The sequence below is a fragment of the Pan troglodytes genome, chromosome 1, assembly GCF_028858775.2.
Source record: "Pan troglodytes isolate AG18354 chromosome 1, NHGRI_mPanTro3-v2.0_pri, whole genome shotgun sequence".
NCBI classification, from domain to species: domain Eukaryota; kingdom Metazoa; phylum Chordata; class Mammalia; order Primates; family Hominidae; genus Pan; species Pan troglodytes.
The window spans coordinates 76,747,203-76,761,493 of NC_072398.2; the positions used below are offsets into that span (position 1 = coordinate 76,747,203).

Consider the following 14,291-nt stretch of genomic DNA (forward strand, 5'->3'; position numbering starts at 1 on the left):
TTTGTACCTAAATACATGTAAATTTTACCAAATTTTTCATATGTTAGGTAACACTAACTTTTCTTTTTATTGGGTTTCTTCTTTCCATTACTTTTTTGGTTTACATTTATTTCAGTACACAAAATACTCTGTACATAAATGTGTGAAAAATTTTGGTGGAGTATTAGAAGGAACATAGGCATAGGAATCAGAAGATATGGATCTGAATCCTGGCTCTACCACTCATCCGTTGAACGATATTGTACAGGTTAAACTAATCAGCAGTCTGTCTAATTCCACGCCTTTGTAGGTGACCTAGCTTTCTGGCTTCTTTTAGGATCTTTTTTTCTTTGGTGTTCTGTAGTTTCACTATGATGTGTCTTGTTGTTACTTATTATGTATCATTTCTTAAAAATCCTATTTGAGAATTGTTTTGTTTCCTGATTCTAAGAATTGTTAGACTTCAACAATTTTAGAAAATTCTCAACCTCTCTCTCTCCTCCTATCTCCTCAATGTACTTTTAGTATACGGAATTGGATTAACTATAATCCTTGGTTCATGGCACAATTTCGTCTGCATCTGTTCATACAGTATCATGTAATACCATATGCCAACTCAGCCCCCTGCCTCTCCCACTCAAAGTAACTATCAGTGAGAATAATTATCATTCCCTTACTTTCCTTTTATTATGGTTTTATTGCATCTATATTTAGTCTTAAAGAGTTATTTTTATCAGTTATTTTTAGTTTCATAAAAAAGAATATATTATATATAATTTTCTTTTACCTATATTGCCAATTCATGCATACCATTGAATGTACTGGAGTTCACTTGTTTGGGATGCTATATAACACTCCAATGTGTAAATATACTACAATTTACTAATTTGCCCTTCCACTAATGGCCATTTAGATTATTTCCAGGTTTTTCACTATTACAAACAGTGCTGTTATGAATGTTCTGTTAGTCGTCTTTGAATACTGTGTTTCCCCATTCTACTATTTCCTTCTAGAACTTTGATTAGAATATGTTAGAACTCATCTAACACAATTTGTGATCTCAATCCTTTTCTTTCTGGATTTTATTCTGGCTTGGACTTTATTCTGGTCAGTGTATTCATATCACTACAGATTTTCCAGTTTACTAATTCTCTGTTCAGCTATATCTAATCTGCTTCCTTGACACTTTTAATTGAATTTTTCATTGCAGTGATTATATTTTATTTCTAGAAGTCATTCCCCCAATCTGCTTGATCTTTTCTTCTCATACTTAAAGCTTCTTTATTTCTAAACATATTAAACATCTTTTTATTTCTGTACCTAGTAACTCCAAAATTGTAAATATCTCATCTCTGAAGGTCTGATTTCACAGCCTGTTGTTTCTCCTATTCTCAGTAGTGGCTTATTTCCTATGTCCTTCCTTCCTTTGTTCTTTGTGAGCTATTCATTTTCCTTAGAACTCTATCTTGGGGAGTTAAGGCCTGGGTCGAATTTGCATTTTTACAGAGAGGAAATAATTTTTTTTGGCGTGGGGGGCTTCTGCTAGTTTCTCTGAGGGTAGTACTAACCCAGGAAAATTAAATTCTGTACTTGAGGTTTGAGATGCTCAAACACACATGTAGTGTGAATTCAGACCTTACATTCAAATGGGGGCAAACTTGTGGCTATGCAGTTTAAAGGCAGATCACCACCCATCACTCCCCTTTTATTTAGTGCCAAGGTCAATACAATATAATTTCCTGGCTGCATTCTTCTGGACATTGGTTTTATTTTTAGTATATTCTTAGACCAGGATACAGTTTTTTCCAGTACCAGCCTCTGTGACAGGCTCCTGTTAGGAGTCTTTGGAACCTGGAATGTACTAAGCTTTACACCTGTTTGCCAGGCATTATTTGGCCACCATGATGGAGGCACAAGATCTCCAAAATTTGGGTGAAATCCTCAGGATGAAAACCAGTGCTTTAGTTTCCTGCTTTCGTGTCATTTTCTGGCTTCTATGGATTCTTTCCTTTTAATTCATTTTGGTAGTGCATTTAATACAAATTTGATCTATTTTCTTCATCATTTAAACTATAAATATGTGTATATGTCCATGAGGGTGTCTGATTTGTCCTTCTGTTTAAAACAGAAGTCTGTCTATCCCAATTTCAACATTTATTACCTATTGCAACAGTATCTTAGTCATCAGTCCTACATCCTAATATACTTACTCACTCCTAGTATAACACTCTTACTAAAATATAAAGATGGTCCCATGTTTAAATGTCTTCACTGATTCCACAGTGCTCTTCAGATAAAGTCTTCCAGCCCTTGGCATACAAGGCCCAGCATGATTTGCTCTCTGTCTACCTCCCTGGCCCCTCAGTCTTCACTGTACACCTTCACATGCACTTCATGCAGCCAGAGCTATGGACCTTCAGTTACGCCAATAAACTCTCATTTCTCTGAATTTTTACTTATACTGTTACTCTGTCTGGGATGCATTCTCTTTTCCATAGCTTTCTTCCTGATTCTTACTTTTGAAGTGACCATTCAAAAGTCACTTTCTCTTCAAAGCATTTGCTAATCTACATCGCTCCGCCTCCCAGGTTCACGCCATTCTCCTGCCTCGGCCTCCTGAGTAACTGGGACTACAACCACGCCCACAAGCACGCCCGGCTAATTTTTTTGTATTTTTAGTAGAGACTGGGTTTCACTGCGTTAGCCAGGACGGTCTCGATTTCTTGACCTCGTGATCCGCCCGGCTGCTAATCTACATCTTTGCTTGTTAGGAAAATGTAATTTAGGTACCTCTCATCTCTACCTCCTAACATAACGATGATAGCAGTTATGTTACAAGGTGATGTGAAATTATTTTCTTATCAGTCTCCCCCTAAACTGGGAACCCTGGGAACAGGGACTATTTCATGCCCAGAATCAAGCATGATGCTGGACACATGGAAGGTGCTAACTAAATGTCTATATAATGAATAAGTAAATCAAGTGGCACAAATACACTTAAAAGTCAGGTATTTGATAAAAAAGACTTGTTCTAATGGACAACAGTGTGTGTGCATATGTGTATGTACGTATATGTATGTGTGATTTAGATTATCTGCTCTTTAAAATTATGCAGAATTTTTGACTTCACATCAATAAAAAGAATGAGAACTACTTTCCATTTTGATGTGCTTGACTTTGGAGCCAAATTAATAAGGAGAGAAGGGAGTAGTTCACTTAGGAAGCCCTTCATTCTCACTTGGCTGAGAACTGTTTTGTCTTCCAACATTATTTTCTCTAATATAATCAGTTTCCCTTTCTGAAGAAACCTCAAATAAGAAAGCAAGACACAGCTGAGAAAATATGTTTTGAGAACTAAATATTTTTAACTGTGATGAAACTAAAGCTTTTTGTTTAATTCCTTTCTATGAAATGAGAAACTGAGAAACTCTCAACTAACTGTTAGGGTCTCAGGCTAATGCCTCTGAACTTTCGAGAAAGACAATTCTTATTCCCTCTATGATTATAATTATGTTTTCTTTTCCAAGCTATATTTTAAAAGAATGCCAGTTTAGAGAAAAACTCTAGGCACATCTGATGTGGACATGAGACCCTACATATTAATGATCAACAGATAGAATAAAACTTTTATAAGGCTATAAAATATGAAGTATTCTGAAAGCTTTTGGTACTAGTATGCTTAATGGAATATAATTAATAGAATGCTTCTTTAGAAAAACACATTTTGTGATTTTTTTTTGTGAGCACATGTACACATATACATGTATGTTGGTAATGGAATATAGAATTCTGATGGCTATTTTTCTTCAAAATTCAAATCAGCCATTAATATTTTGAAGTGATTCCTCGTCTATTTCCAGTTTGAGCTGAGTCTCATCATAAAACACTGTGAGAAAGGAAACAAACTGCATAGATTCCATTTGGCAAATCAGAGGCCTGTAGATCTGACTGTGGTTCAGCCGCTGGCGCCATCAGTTCGGCTCCAAATCAAAAGCTGTGGAAGGAGGTAATTAGCAGGGACTCTAGACCACTCAGTTGGCAACAGCAGGCTTCTTATAGCCACTGGGAAAGTGGGTGGGAAGGGGTTCAGAAATATTCTGTAAAACAACATTTCTCCTTCAGAATAGAAGATTGCAATTATAGGGCCATTTTCGTGGGGAAAAAGCCAACTTTAACACTTGTTTTAACACATCTGTGAAGGTGTCAATATTTAAAGAGAAAGTTCAGCCACTACCAAGGGAAATAATTACAGCCTCTAGTTCAATAAGAAGACGAGAATAGAAGACAATACCTTCTAACCCACTCACAACAGTAAAAGGGTAACATAACCTGGGCAGAGCAACCACTCACAATTCTTGGCAAAATATGGTTGCAATTCCTCATCCCATTAATTCCAGCAGAAATTAAACCAATGAGAGGCATTTTGCCAACGCAATGAAAATATAATTATGTAAGTCACTTTCAGAGGATGAAGTCCTCTGAATCTTGCCTGGCCAGGCTGTTGATTTTTCAAACTTGAGTGCTCAATGGAAAGAAATTGGCTACATTCGAGCTGCTCAATTTGGCTGTAGACGTGATCATTTACAGATGAAGGCAAAGCAGCCCCGAAGTGAACAGAAGATGAGAAGACTGCGTTCCAAATTGACCAGCTGAAGGAAAGTTTATATTTTAAAAAAACAATTACTTGGTCAGTGACTCATGGGGAAAGAATTCTTAAGCTTTCTTCAGGGAAACCCCAGTAAATAACATGTAAAAATAAAATGGAGACGGTGTTATCTGTTTGGTTGAGCCGTTCAGTTCACATAATAAACCTTTTGGCAAAAAAAAGGACCATTCTGAACACGATTATTCTCTCCGGGAAATCCCCAAACAGTAAGAACTACTGTGGCTTCCTTAAAATTTTACAGAATATTTTGTATCTCAGACTTGCATGTGAAATAAAAACTTGGAAGAAATATGGGAAAAAATCTGCTTTTTGTTATAGGGTTGAGGATTTTTCAGCTGGTTGCTTCTATGATTCACACTGCACTCGACTCCTCTGAAACTCAAAACCACATATCATAAAAAGCAACATGGGCTCGAGTTAGTCTTCCTGCTTTGTCCCTAGGAGAACTGACTGCTCTAAGTATGCCCCACAAGACACACAAGAGAAATGAATGAAAAGTTATCGGCCTGCATCAATTTACTGGAATATGGTGTAAATCATATACTTTAAAGGACAGCTGGAATTTTACTTTTTTTTTTTTTAAAGTGGATTTCACTGACATAATCTATAACAGTTTCAGTTCCTCTCTTTTTAATTAGTAAAAGCTTTTGGAATTTTGTTGTTTTTAGTCTCTAAGAACATCGCAAGAAAAAAAGGTTGAGAAAATATGTTATAAATGATTAAAGAAAGCCCTGCTTGCTGGTGCTAGGAATAGTTAAAGCTTCTCTATTCCCCAACCCCCTGCCCAGAATGCTTTTGTTAAAGCCACACGGTGTCTAATCAGCATGTCTTTAGATTATTTTATGTTAATTGAAATTATGGTTAGTCTTAGAGGTTAATGTATACATGCACATGTGGCTTCAAAGCCTTCCCAAATTACTGGCTTAGCTCCTTCGCCTTAGGGAGGCCTGATCTGTGATAAAACTGACCGCATTAAACCAAGTTTATTGCTATGGAGTTTAACATAATGGAGAAAATATATTTTGCAGGTTTCTTTAAGAATTCCCCATTCTAAAACGCTCTCTTAGGATCCCTCAAAAAAGGTAAGAAAAAAAGAGGAAATGTAAAAGGGAAGGACAAAGAAACTGACTCATATCAGAAACAATAGCTTTACAGATTACTAAGAAGCAATGGAGAAGGCAAAGAACAAGACTGTCATAGATTGTGACTTCTACAACATGTTTACTTTTTTTTCCCTTTAACTTTTATTTTAGGTTCAGGGGTACACATGCAAGTTTGTTACATAGGTAAGCTCATGTCATGGGGGTTTGGTGTACCAACAATAGGTATTTTTCTGATCCTTTCTCTCCTCCCACTCTCCACCCTCAAATAGGCCCCAGTGTCTGTTGTTTCTCTCCTTGGGTCACTTGTTCTCATTATTTGACTCTCACTTATAAATGAAAACATATAATATTTGGTTTTCTGTTCCTGTGTTCATTTGCTAACGATAATGGTCTCTAGCTTCATCCATGTTGCTGCAAAGGACATAATCTTGTTCTTTTTAATGGCTGCATAGTATTTTATGGTGTATATATACTACATTTTCTTTATCTAGTCTACCACTGATGAGCATTTAGGTTAATTCCATATCTTTGCTATCATGAATAGTGCTGCAAGGAACATATGCATGCATGTGTCCTTATGGTAGAACAATTTATATTCCTTTGGGCCTGTAACCAATAATGGAATTTCTGGGTCAAATGGTAATTCTGTTTTTATTCTTTGAGGAAACGCCACACTGCTTTCCACAATGGTTGAACTAATTTACATTCCCACCATCAGTGTATGAGCATTCCCTTTTCTCTGCAACCTCGCCACCATCTGCTATTTTTTAATTTTTTTAATAGTAGCCATACTGACTGGTATGAGATGCTATCTCATTTTGGTTTTGATTTGAATTTCTCTTCTCTAATGATTAGTGATGTTGAACATTTTTTCATATGCTTATTGGCTGGATGTATCTTCTTTTGAGAAGTGTCTGTGCGTGTCCTTTGTGTACTTTTTAATAGGATTGTTTGGTTTTTGCTTGTAAATTTGTTTAAGAAGTTCCTTATAGACACTGGTTTGGTTTTATTGCAATTGCTTTTGGCGTCTTCGTCAGGAAATATTTGCAAATTCCTATGTCCAGAATGGTATCGCCTAAGTTATCTTCCAGGGTTTTTATACTTATAGATTTTACATTTAGGTCTTTAATCCATCTTGAGTTAATTTTCGTTTATGGTGAAAGAAGGGGCCCAATTTCAATCTTCTGCATATAGCTAGCCAGTTATCCTAGGTCCAGTTAGTGAATAGGGAGTCCTTTCCCCAATGCTTTTATCAGCTTTGTTGAAAATTAGATGGCTGAAGGTGTGCAGCATTATTTCTGGGCTCTCTATTCTGTTCCATTAGTCTATACATCTGTTTTTGTACCAGTACAATGCCGTTTTGATGACTGTAGCCCTGTAGTATAGCTTGAAGTTGGGTAACATGATGCATCCAGCTTTATTCTTTTTGCTTAGGATGGCCTTGGCTATTCAGGATCATTTTTGGTTTATCTGAATTTTATACTAGATTTTTCCAATTCTGTGAAGAATACTACTGGTAGTTTAATAGGAATAGCATTGAGTCTACAGATTGCTTTAGGCAGTATGGCCATTTTAATGATATTGATTATTCCTATCCATAAGTATGGAATTTGCTTCCATTTTCTTGTGTCATCTCTGATTCCTTTTAGCAGTGTTTTGTAATTCTCATTGTAGAGATCTTTCACCTCCCTGGTTAGTTGTATTCCTAGGTATTTTATTCTTTTTGTGGCAGCTGTGAATGGGATTGATTTCCTGATTTGGCTCTTGGCTTGGATGTTGTTGGTGTGGGAATACTGATTTTTGTATGTTGATTTTGTATCCTGAAACTTTGCTGAAGTTGCTTATCAGCTCAAGGAGCTTTTGGGCAGAGACTATGGGGTTTACTAGGCATTGATGGCACATATTTCAATAATAAGAGCCATCTCTGACCAACCCACAGTCAACAACATACTGAATGGACAAAAGCTGGAAGCACTTCCCTGAAAACCAGCAGAAGACAAGAATGCCCTCTCTCCCAACTCCTATTCAACACAGTATTGGAAGTCTTGGCCAGAGCTATCAGGCAAGAGAAAGAAATAAAAGATATCCAAATAGGAAGAGGAAGTCATACTGTCCCTGTTTGCAGATGACATAATTCTGAAAACCCCATAGTCTATCTAGAAAACCCCATAGTCTCTGCTTCCCCCTTCCCCAACTGAAATGTCTCATTGCATTGATTTAGTGAAGGGAAATCCTACTCCATGAATCAATGAAATGTGCTTAACACAATTTATTCTAGTTTATTCTTCACTTTGTGTCATGAAGATCGTAAAGTTCATAGTGAATGCACCATGTTTGTCAGTGACCCATCAGGAAAAGCTCCTAAGAATGGTCAGCATAAACCTCAATGGTGATCTTGTAAAGCAGACCAGTGGGAGCTAGGCAGGGGACCAGTATGGGAGACAGAAACTGAAGTTAGGACCAGCTATGCGGACCAAGTAGTGTTTCTCCTATGGAAACAGAAACTGAGACCAGCAATGGGGACAGAGTGGTGCTGCTTCCATGGAGTAGAGGCTGTCAACCTACATTTATAATACAAGGGAATATGTTGACCTACATCTGATTCTGATTACATCCTAAATTCCCAGAAAGAATCTAACCCAAAAGATTGGGAGGGGCACAGTTTTCATTTGCATCATCATCTATTCCTTAAAACTCTCCTTGGTTCAGGTCCTTGCCACCTCTCTCCTTAAATACTATGACTCTCCTTGGCTCTCCTTAACTAGTACTACTTCTGGCTCCCACTAAATCCATTCTTCATACAGCTGCTAGATTGCACAATCTAAAACACCACTCTGACCTTTCATAGCTTCTTGATGGCACTGGATGAAGTATACTATCTTTAGTGATTGGACTCCTTGCCTATTGTCCAGGCATATGTCCCACCACACCTGACCTCACAAATCAGGTGTCATGCATTATGACCCAGTGAACCCTGAGCACACCTTTCTATCACCCTCTATTGTAAACTTCTGTTCTATAGTGAGCTCCTTAAGAACAGAAATCATGACTGACTTAGTAATCTTTTATTCTTAGCACCTAGCAGGTGCTCAATAAAAAATTGTTGAACAGAACTGATGTGAGGTGAGAGAAGCAATAAATGACATCAAACTCCAACAGGCAGGACAAGCAGGAAGGATATATGAAAGACGGTGGGCTTGTAGGCTTCTTTCACATATCAACTGGGAGGTGACTCAGGAAGATCTAGGCAGACACACTGAATCCCCAAGCTGGGGGAAGATTCGGAATCTGTTGCCCTAAAATATAGCTAAACACCAAGTGTTTGTTACACCTCTGGGTGATTTGGCCCGTAAGCATAGCATGACAAAATCTATTTCAAACTGCACGATTTTGAGGAGCCCTTGGTTCCCGAACAGGTGACTGACTGGCTAATGCTGATAATGAGGCCAGGGCAAGGGCAAGGGTGTTTGACAGAGATGAGGTTGCTAAGGTGATATGAGCTAATGTGAATGTTCTAGAAACATATTGGTGAGAAAATAAACAGAAATAAAAAGGTAACACAGTTTGAAGTTGGGTAAAAATTTTCAAGAACAGCATTTTCATGGTGCTTCCTTCCCCCGAGTGTGGCAGATGCAAGCATTCAATACACTGAGAAGTCAGGAATGAAATTTAGTTAGAGGTAGACTGTAAAATAATCCCAAGAGGAAAAGCTTTTTACACATTGAAAAGCAACAACTTAACATATCAAAATATGACCAAATATTTCACAATGAGATGTTCCCCCCAACTTTTCTTCAATAGTAATCAAACTTTCTTTTTTATTTAGAAAACCAAATGTCAATGAACATCATGATCAAGAGAAAAAAAAAGGTGAATACACCTTTGAACAAGTTAATATTATTTAGCAGAGTAATTCTAAAAAGCAAGAATGTTAAAAGAAAGAAAACTAAAACTATACACCTGCACAAACAAACTTTCTACTATTTACGTGTGTCAAGTTCAGATGCACTTTCATTCTGGATTTAAAACCATAATGAAGGATTGATTATACACTTAGGTTCATCTGAAAAACTCCCTGAAAGTTTTCAGAGCTACTTAGCAGAAAAGTACAAAGAGATATGGTAATGACTTGTTTGAACAAACTAATATACAGAAAAGAGTGAGTTAGTATGAGCTCTCAGGGCGCACCTGGTGGGCTGTGGCTGCTCTGATCCTGTGCCACAGAGAAATGCACTAGGCTTCTCTAGATCATCCTTCCAGCCTGGGGATTGCCAACAGTCATTTTCAATGAGGAGATGGAATGACTCCCCACCATCAGTGTTAAAGCTGTGAACAGAATCCATTCACAGGCTCCTAAGCTACTGGTAAAATGATTTGCTATTGCTCACAGCTGACAGGGACTTGGGAAGGATGTGATTCGAAAGCTGAATTTCTGGTAAACCCAGACTTAGGGCATGATTCTCACTATTACATCAACGTGCTTCACAGTAAAATCAAAGGCTATGGGTTTAAAAATTCTCCTCAATGGTAACAGAAGGAAAATAGTCATAGCTTTGTAATTTACACCCTGGCTGCTGTTAGTACCTAGCACAGTAATTTCAAAACTTTAGAGGTTATCAAAATTACTCTGGCAGTTTGTTTAAAATGAATACTCCCAGGTCGGGTGCGGTGGCTCACGCCTGTAATCCCAGAACTTTGGGAGGCTGAGGCAGGTGGATCACCAGGTCAGGAGTTCGAGACCAGCCTGGCCAACATGATGAAACCCCGTCTCTACTAAAAATACAAAAATCAGCCGGGCTTGGTGGCGGGCACCTGTAGTCCCAGCTACTTGGGAGGCTGAGGCGTGAGAATCGCTTGAACCCGGGAGGTGGAGGTTGCAGTGAGCCAAGATTGCACCATTGCACTCCAGCCTAGAGGACAAGAGCCAGACTCTGTCTCAAAATAATAAAATAAAATAAAATAAAATAAAAAATAAAATAAAATAAAATGAATACTCCCAAGCCATATTCCCAGATATTCCAATTCAGAAGACTTGGGATTAGCCCAGGGGTTTGCATTTTTAATTAGCAACTTGGCTATGTCTGATGCAAGGCAGATGGCCCACTTTGAGAAAACTTGAGCTAGTGGACACTCATGGTCTCTTCCCTATTCTTCAACAGTGTTCCCAACTGAACATTGATACTATTCTACAAGATGGTGACAGGTGTGATTTTCTTAAAAAGTGTGTTATTTGATCAAATAAATTCAGGAATTACGGTGTTAAAAACTTTTACATGTTTCTTTATCCCTGTTTTTCTCAAATACTTTAAAATGCTAATATACTTTGTGTATCACCAGAAGGGAGATGCAGAACACAATGTAACTTAAATGTTTTGGATAATGGAATCTTCTTCTCTTCTTTTTAAATAGTCTGAGCATACTTTGGGAAGCACTGCTATAGAGAATGTTCATCTAAGAAAATATAACAGCAGAGAACGACTGAGATGTGTAATCTGTAATCTCTGTGGAACTGGTTTAGTAGTAGGGTATATGAAAATACAGTATTTAGGGAAGACTGGAATAAGATGCCAGGCCACGAACAAATTCTGAATGTAAAAGCCAGGCCATAAATAACTCAGCAATAGGTGGCCCTAATGATGCCTATCAGGGCCTTATTAAATAGTAAAGTCCTTGGTAAATGGTAAGCTTGGAAAAGGGGTGATATTTGGAGAATGAGGATAATATTGGGAGTCAGAAAAACTATTGGTTCCAGAATCACAGAAGGCACTTTGACAAAGATGAAAACATCATGCAAGTACAAAAAATAATGATAGCCGATACATTGGAAGATAGCCAATACATTTTGAGAATTAAGTTTGTTCCTTGCACTATTCTACATATTTCACAAATATTAACTCATTTAGTCCTCGTGAGGTAGATTGTCATCAAGCTCCATTTAATGAATGAGGAGAGAGGATCAGAGTCACTTGCACAAAGTCACCCAACTAGTTAGCAGCAGAGCTGGGATTTGAGCTCTGACTGGCACTTTAAAACTCTGCATTCCCTTATCCCTCTAATTAGAGTCAATAGGTGTGCAGTTGCAGTTAAAGAAGACTATCTGAGAGGAGGGACTTTTTTTTTTTTTTAAAAGGTAAAGACACGATCAAACTGCCAAGGATTAAATAAGAAGGTAAAAGAAAACAATAGTAGTCATTGTAGGCTGTGGTTACATAAGATATCAGGAATGTGAACCAGCTCCAGATTTAAGGAAAGTAAACTGATGACATGAATCAAAACTTTATAATTTGTAGTAATAATTTTTAAAAATGTAATATATAAATTATAAAATTTATATATACAAATTATAATTATAGAAAACCTTTAATTGTGTATTTCCTGTGACACTTTTCTCTTCTATAAATCTACCCTAAGGAAATAATCAGAAATGTAGATGAGAAATTATGCATAAAGATGTTTATTCTAAATTTGTATACAATAATAAATTAGATTGAAATTGAGTATAAACATTAGAAAGTGCATTAACGCTAGACTTAACCCTGGGTTTAATCAAATCCTGATGCGTTCACTTATTAGATGTGTGACCTTTGGCCAGTTTGCTAACTTTGCTAAGCTTCATGCTCTTTCTCTCTAAAATGGAGATTCTCAACAGCAGTACTACTGACATTTTAGACGGATCATTCTTTGTGTGGGGGGCTGTCCTGTGCCTTATAGGGTGTTTAGCAGCATCTCTGGCCTATACCCACTAGATAGTAGCACCCCCAACCCGGCTGTGACAATCAAATATGTCTTTAGACATTGCTAAATTCAAGCTAAAACGTGGATGTTTACCACTCTCAGATGTGATATTTGTATTCTCTTTCCCTTCTTTTTTTGACTTTTTGACTTCAACTTTTATTTTGGATTCAGGGGGTAAACGTGCAGGTTTGTTACATGAGTATATTATGTGATGCTGAGGTTTGGGGTCCAAATGATCCTGTCACCCAGGTACTGAGCATAGTACCCAACAAGTAATTTTTCAGTCCACGTCCCCTCTTTCCCTCCCCTCTCCAGTAGTCCCCAGTGTCTACTGTTGTCTTCTGTATATCCATGTGTACTCAGTGTTTAGCTCCCACTTATAAGTGAGAACATGTGGTATTTGGTTTTCTGTTTCTGTGTTAATTTGATTAGGATGATAGCCTCCAGCTGATCCATGTTGCTGCAAAGGACATGATGTCACTCTTTTTTATGGCCACATGGTATTCCATGGCATATATGGACAAAGAAAATGTGGTATGCCATTGATAGGCACCTAGGTTGGTTCCATATCTTCTTTCTATTTGTGAATAGTGCTGCAATGAACATATGAAAGCATGTGTCTTGTATTCTATAAATAATATTACACATTTTATGCTTTTTTATACTTCTATAATTCATCATAATTATAACCCTCTCAGCACTTCACATGAATTGGAAATGTAAAATTTTTAATAGCTTTCATAAGACTTGGCTTCTATCATTGATTTCAGTAATTTTGTCATATTTGAAGAAAATCAAAGTGTAAAAGTTTATGCTTTTATCCCCAAAAAACTCTACCTCTAAATGGGCTGAGCAAATTGATGTGGATAGCTGAATCTTTGGGTCTAGCTTCAACTGTCTTATCTGTATAAAAGTGACTTTAAAAAAATCTTGATTGGCAGACAATACATTGCATACCCTGGTCAAAAAAGTTTCTGCTTGACAATCCATGAGTCAAGTTATTGGGCCACATGGAAAGGAAAGAATTATGATTTTAAGGTTGGAAAATTAGAAAAGTTTTTCTTGATAAAGACTCAGATTTTAACTGTTCCTTACTGAGTCTATTTTTGTATCTTGTTCTCTTGCTCAAATACAGAAATATTTTACTTTTTTCTGTTTTTGTGGAATTCCAATTTTGAAACAGGCTTTTAGAGGAAGCACATAAAAGTTACCCAAATTTATAAAAATTAGTTTTTTTTATTTAGTGAAAGACATATGTTCACAAAAAAGTGGGGGTTAAGGCAATTCTTTGTAACACGCACAGTCCTTGACCAAGTAGGCAAGCCCAAGTATGAAAATCTGTTCGGTTATTGTCATACTTCCTAAAGCAAACCAGCAAATCAAAGGGCAGGGAATATATTTTTCATATGAAGCAGTTACTGCTGAAACATGATGGAAAGTGTGGACTGCATGTAGCCAGAGTCTGCAGGCTGAACAGATTCCCCTTCTTCATCCAATCCTAAGTGAATTGGGCTCCGTTAATGAAGGACACAGGTCCAAATCTTTATAGGCTGTTTGGGTATAGGAGTATCTTGTATACTTATTTTAAGTGAGATCAGGGTTTATCATTTTTGACACTATTAACACATTTGAGGGGATAATTCTTTGTTGTAGAGGATGTCCTGTGCATCATAGGATGTTGAGCGGCACCTCTGGCTTCAACCCACTAAATGCCAGTTGTAACTTCCCATTCTGACAATCAAAAATGTCTTCAGACATTACCAAAAGTTCTCTGGAGAGAAAAATCACCCCTGGTTGAGAATCACTGG

General features: G+C 37.3%; 1 protein-coding gene across 9 annotated transcripts in view; it reads right to left on the bottom strand.

Annotated features, from left to right (window-relative positions):
• Window positions 1-14,291, bottom strand: part of DNM3 (dynamin 3) — a 576,659-nt gene that overhangs the window by 66,727 nt on the left and 495,641 nt on the right. The window lies entirely within an intron of this gene.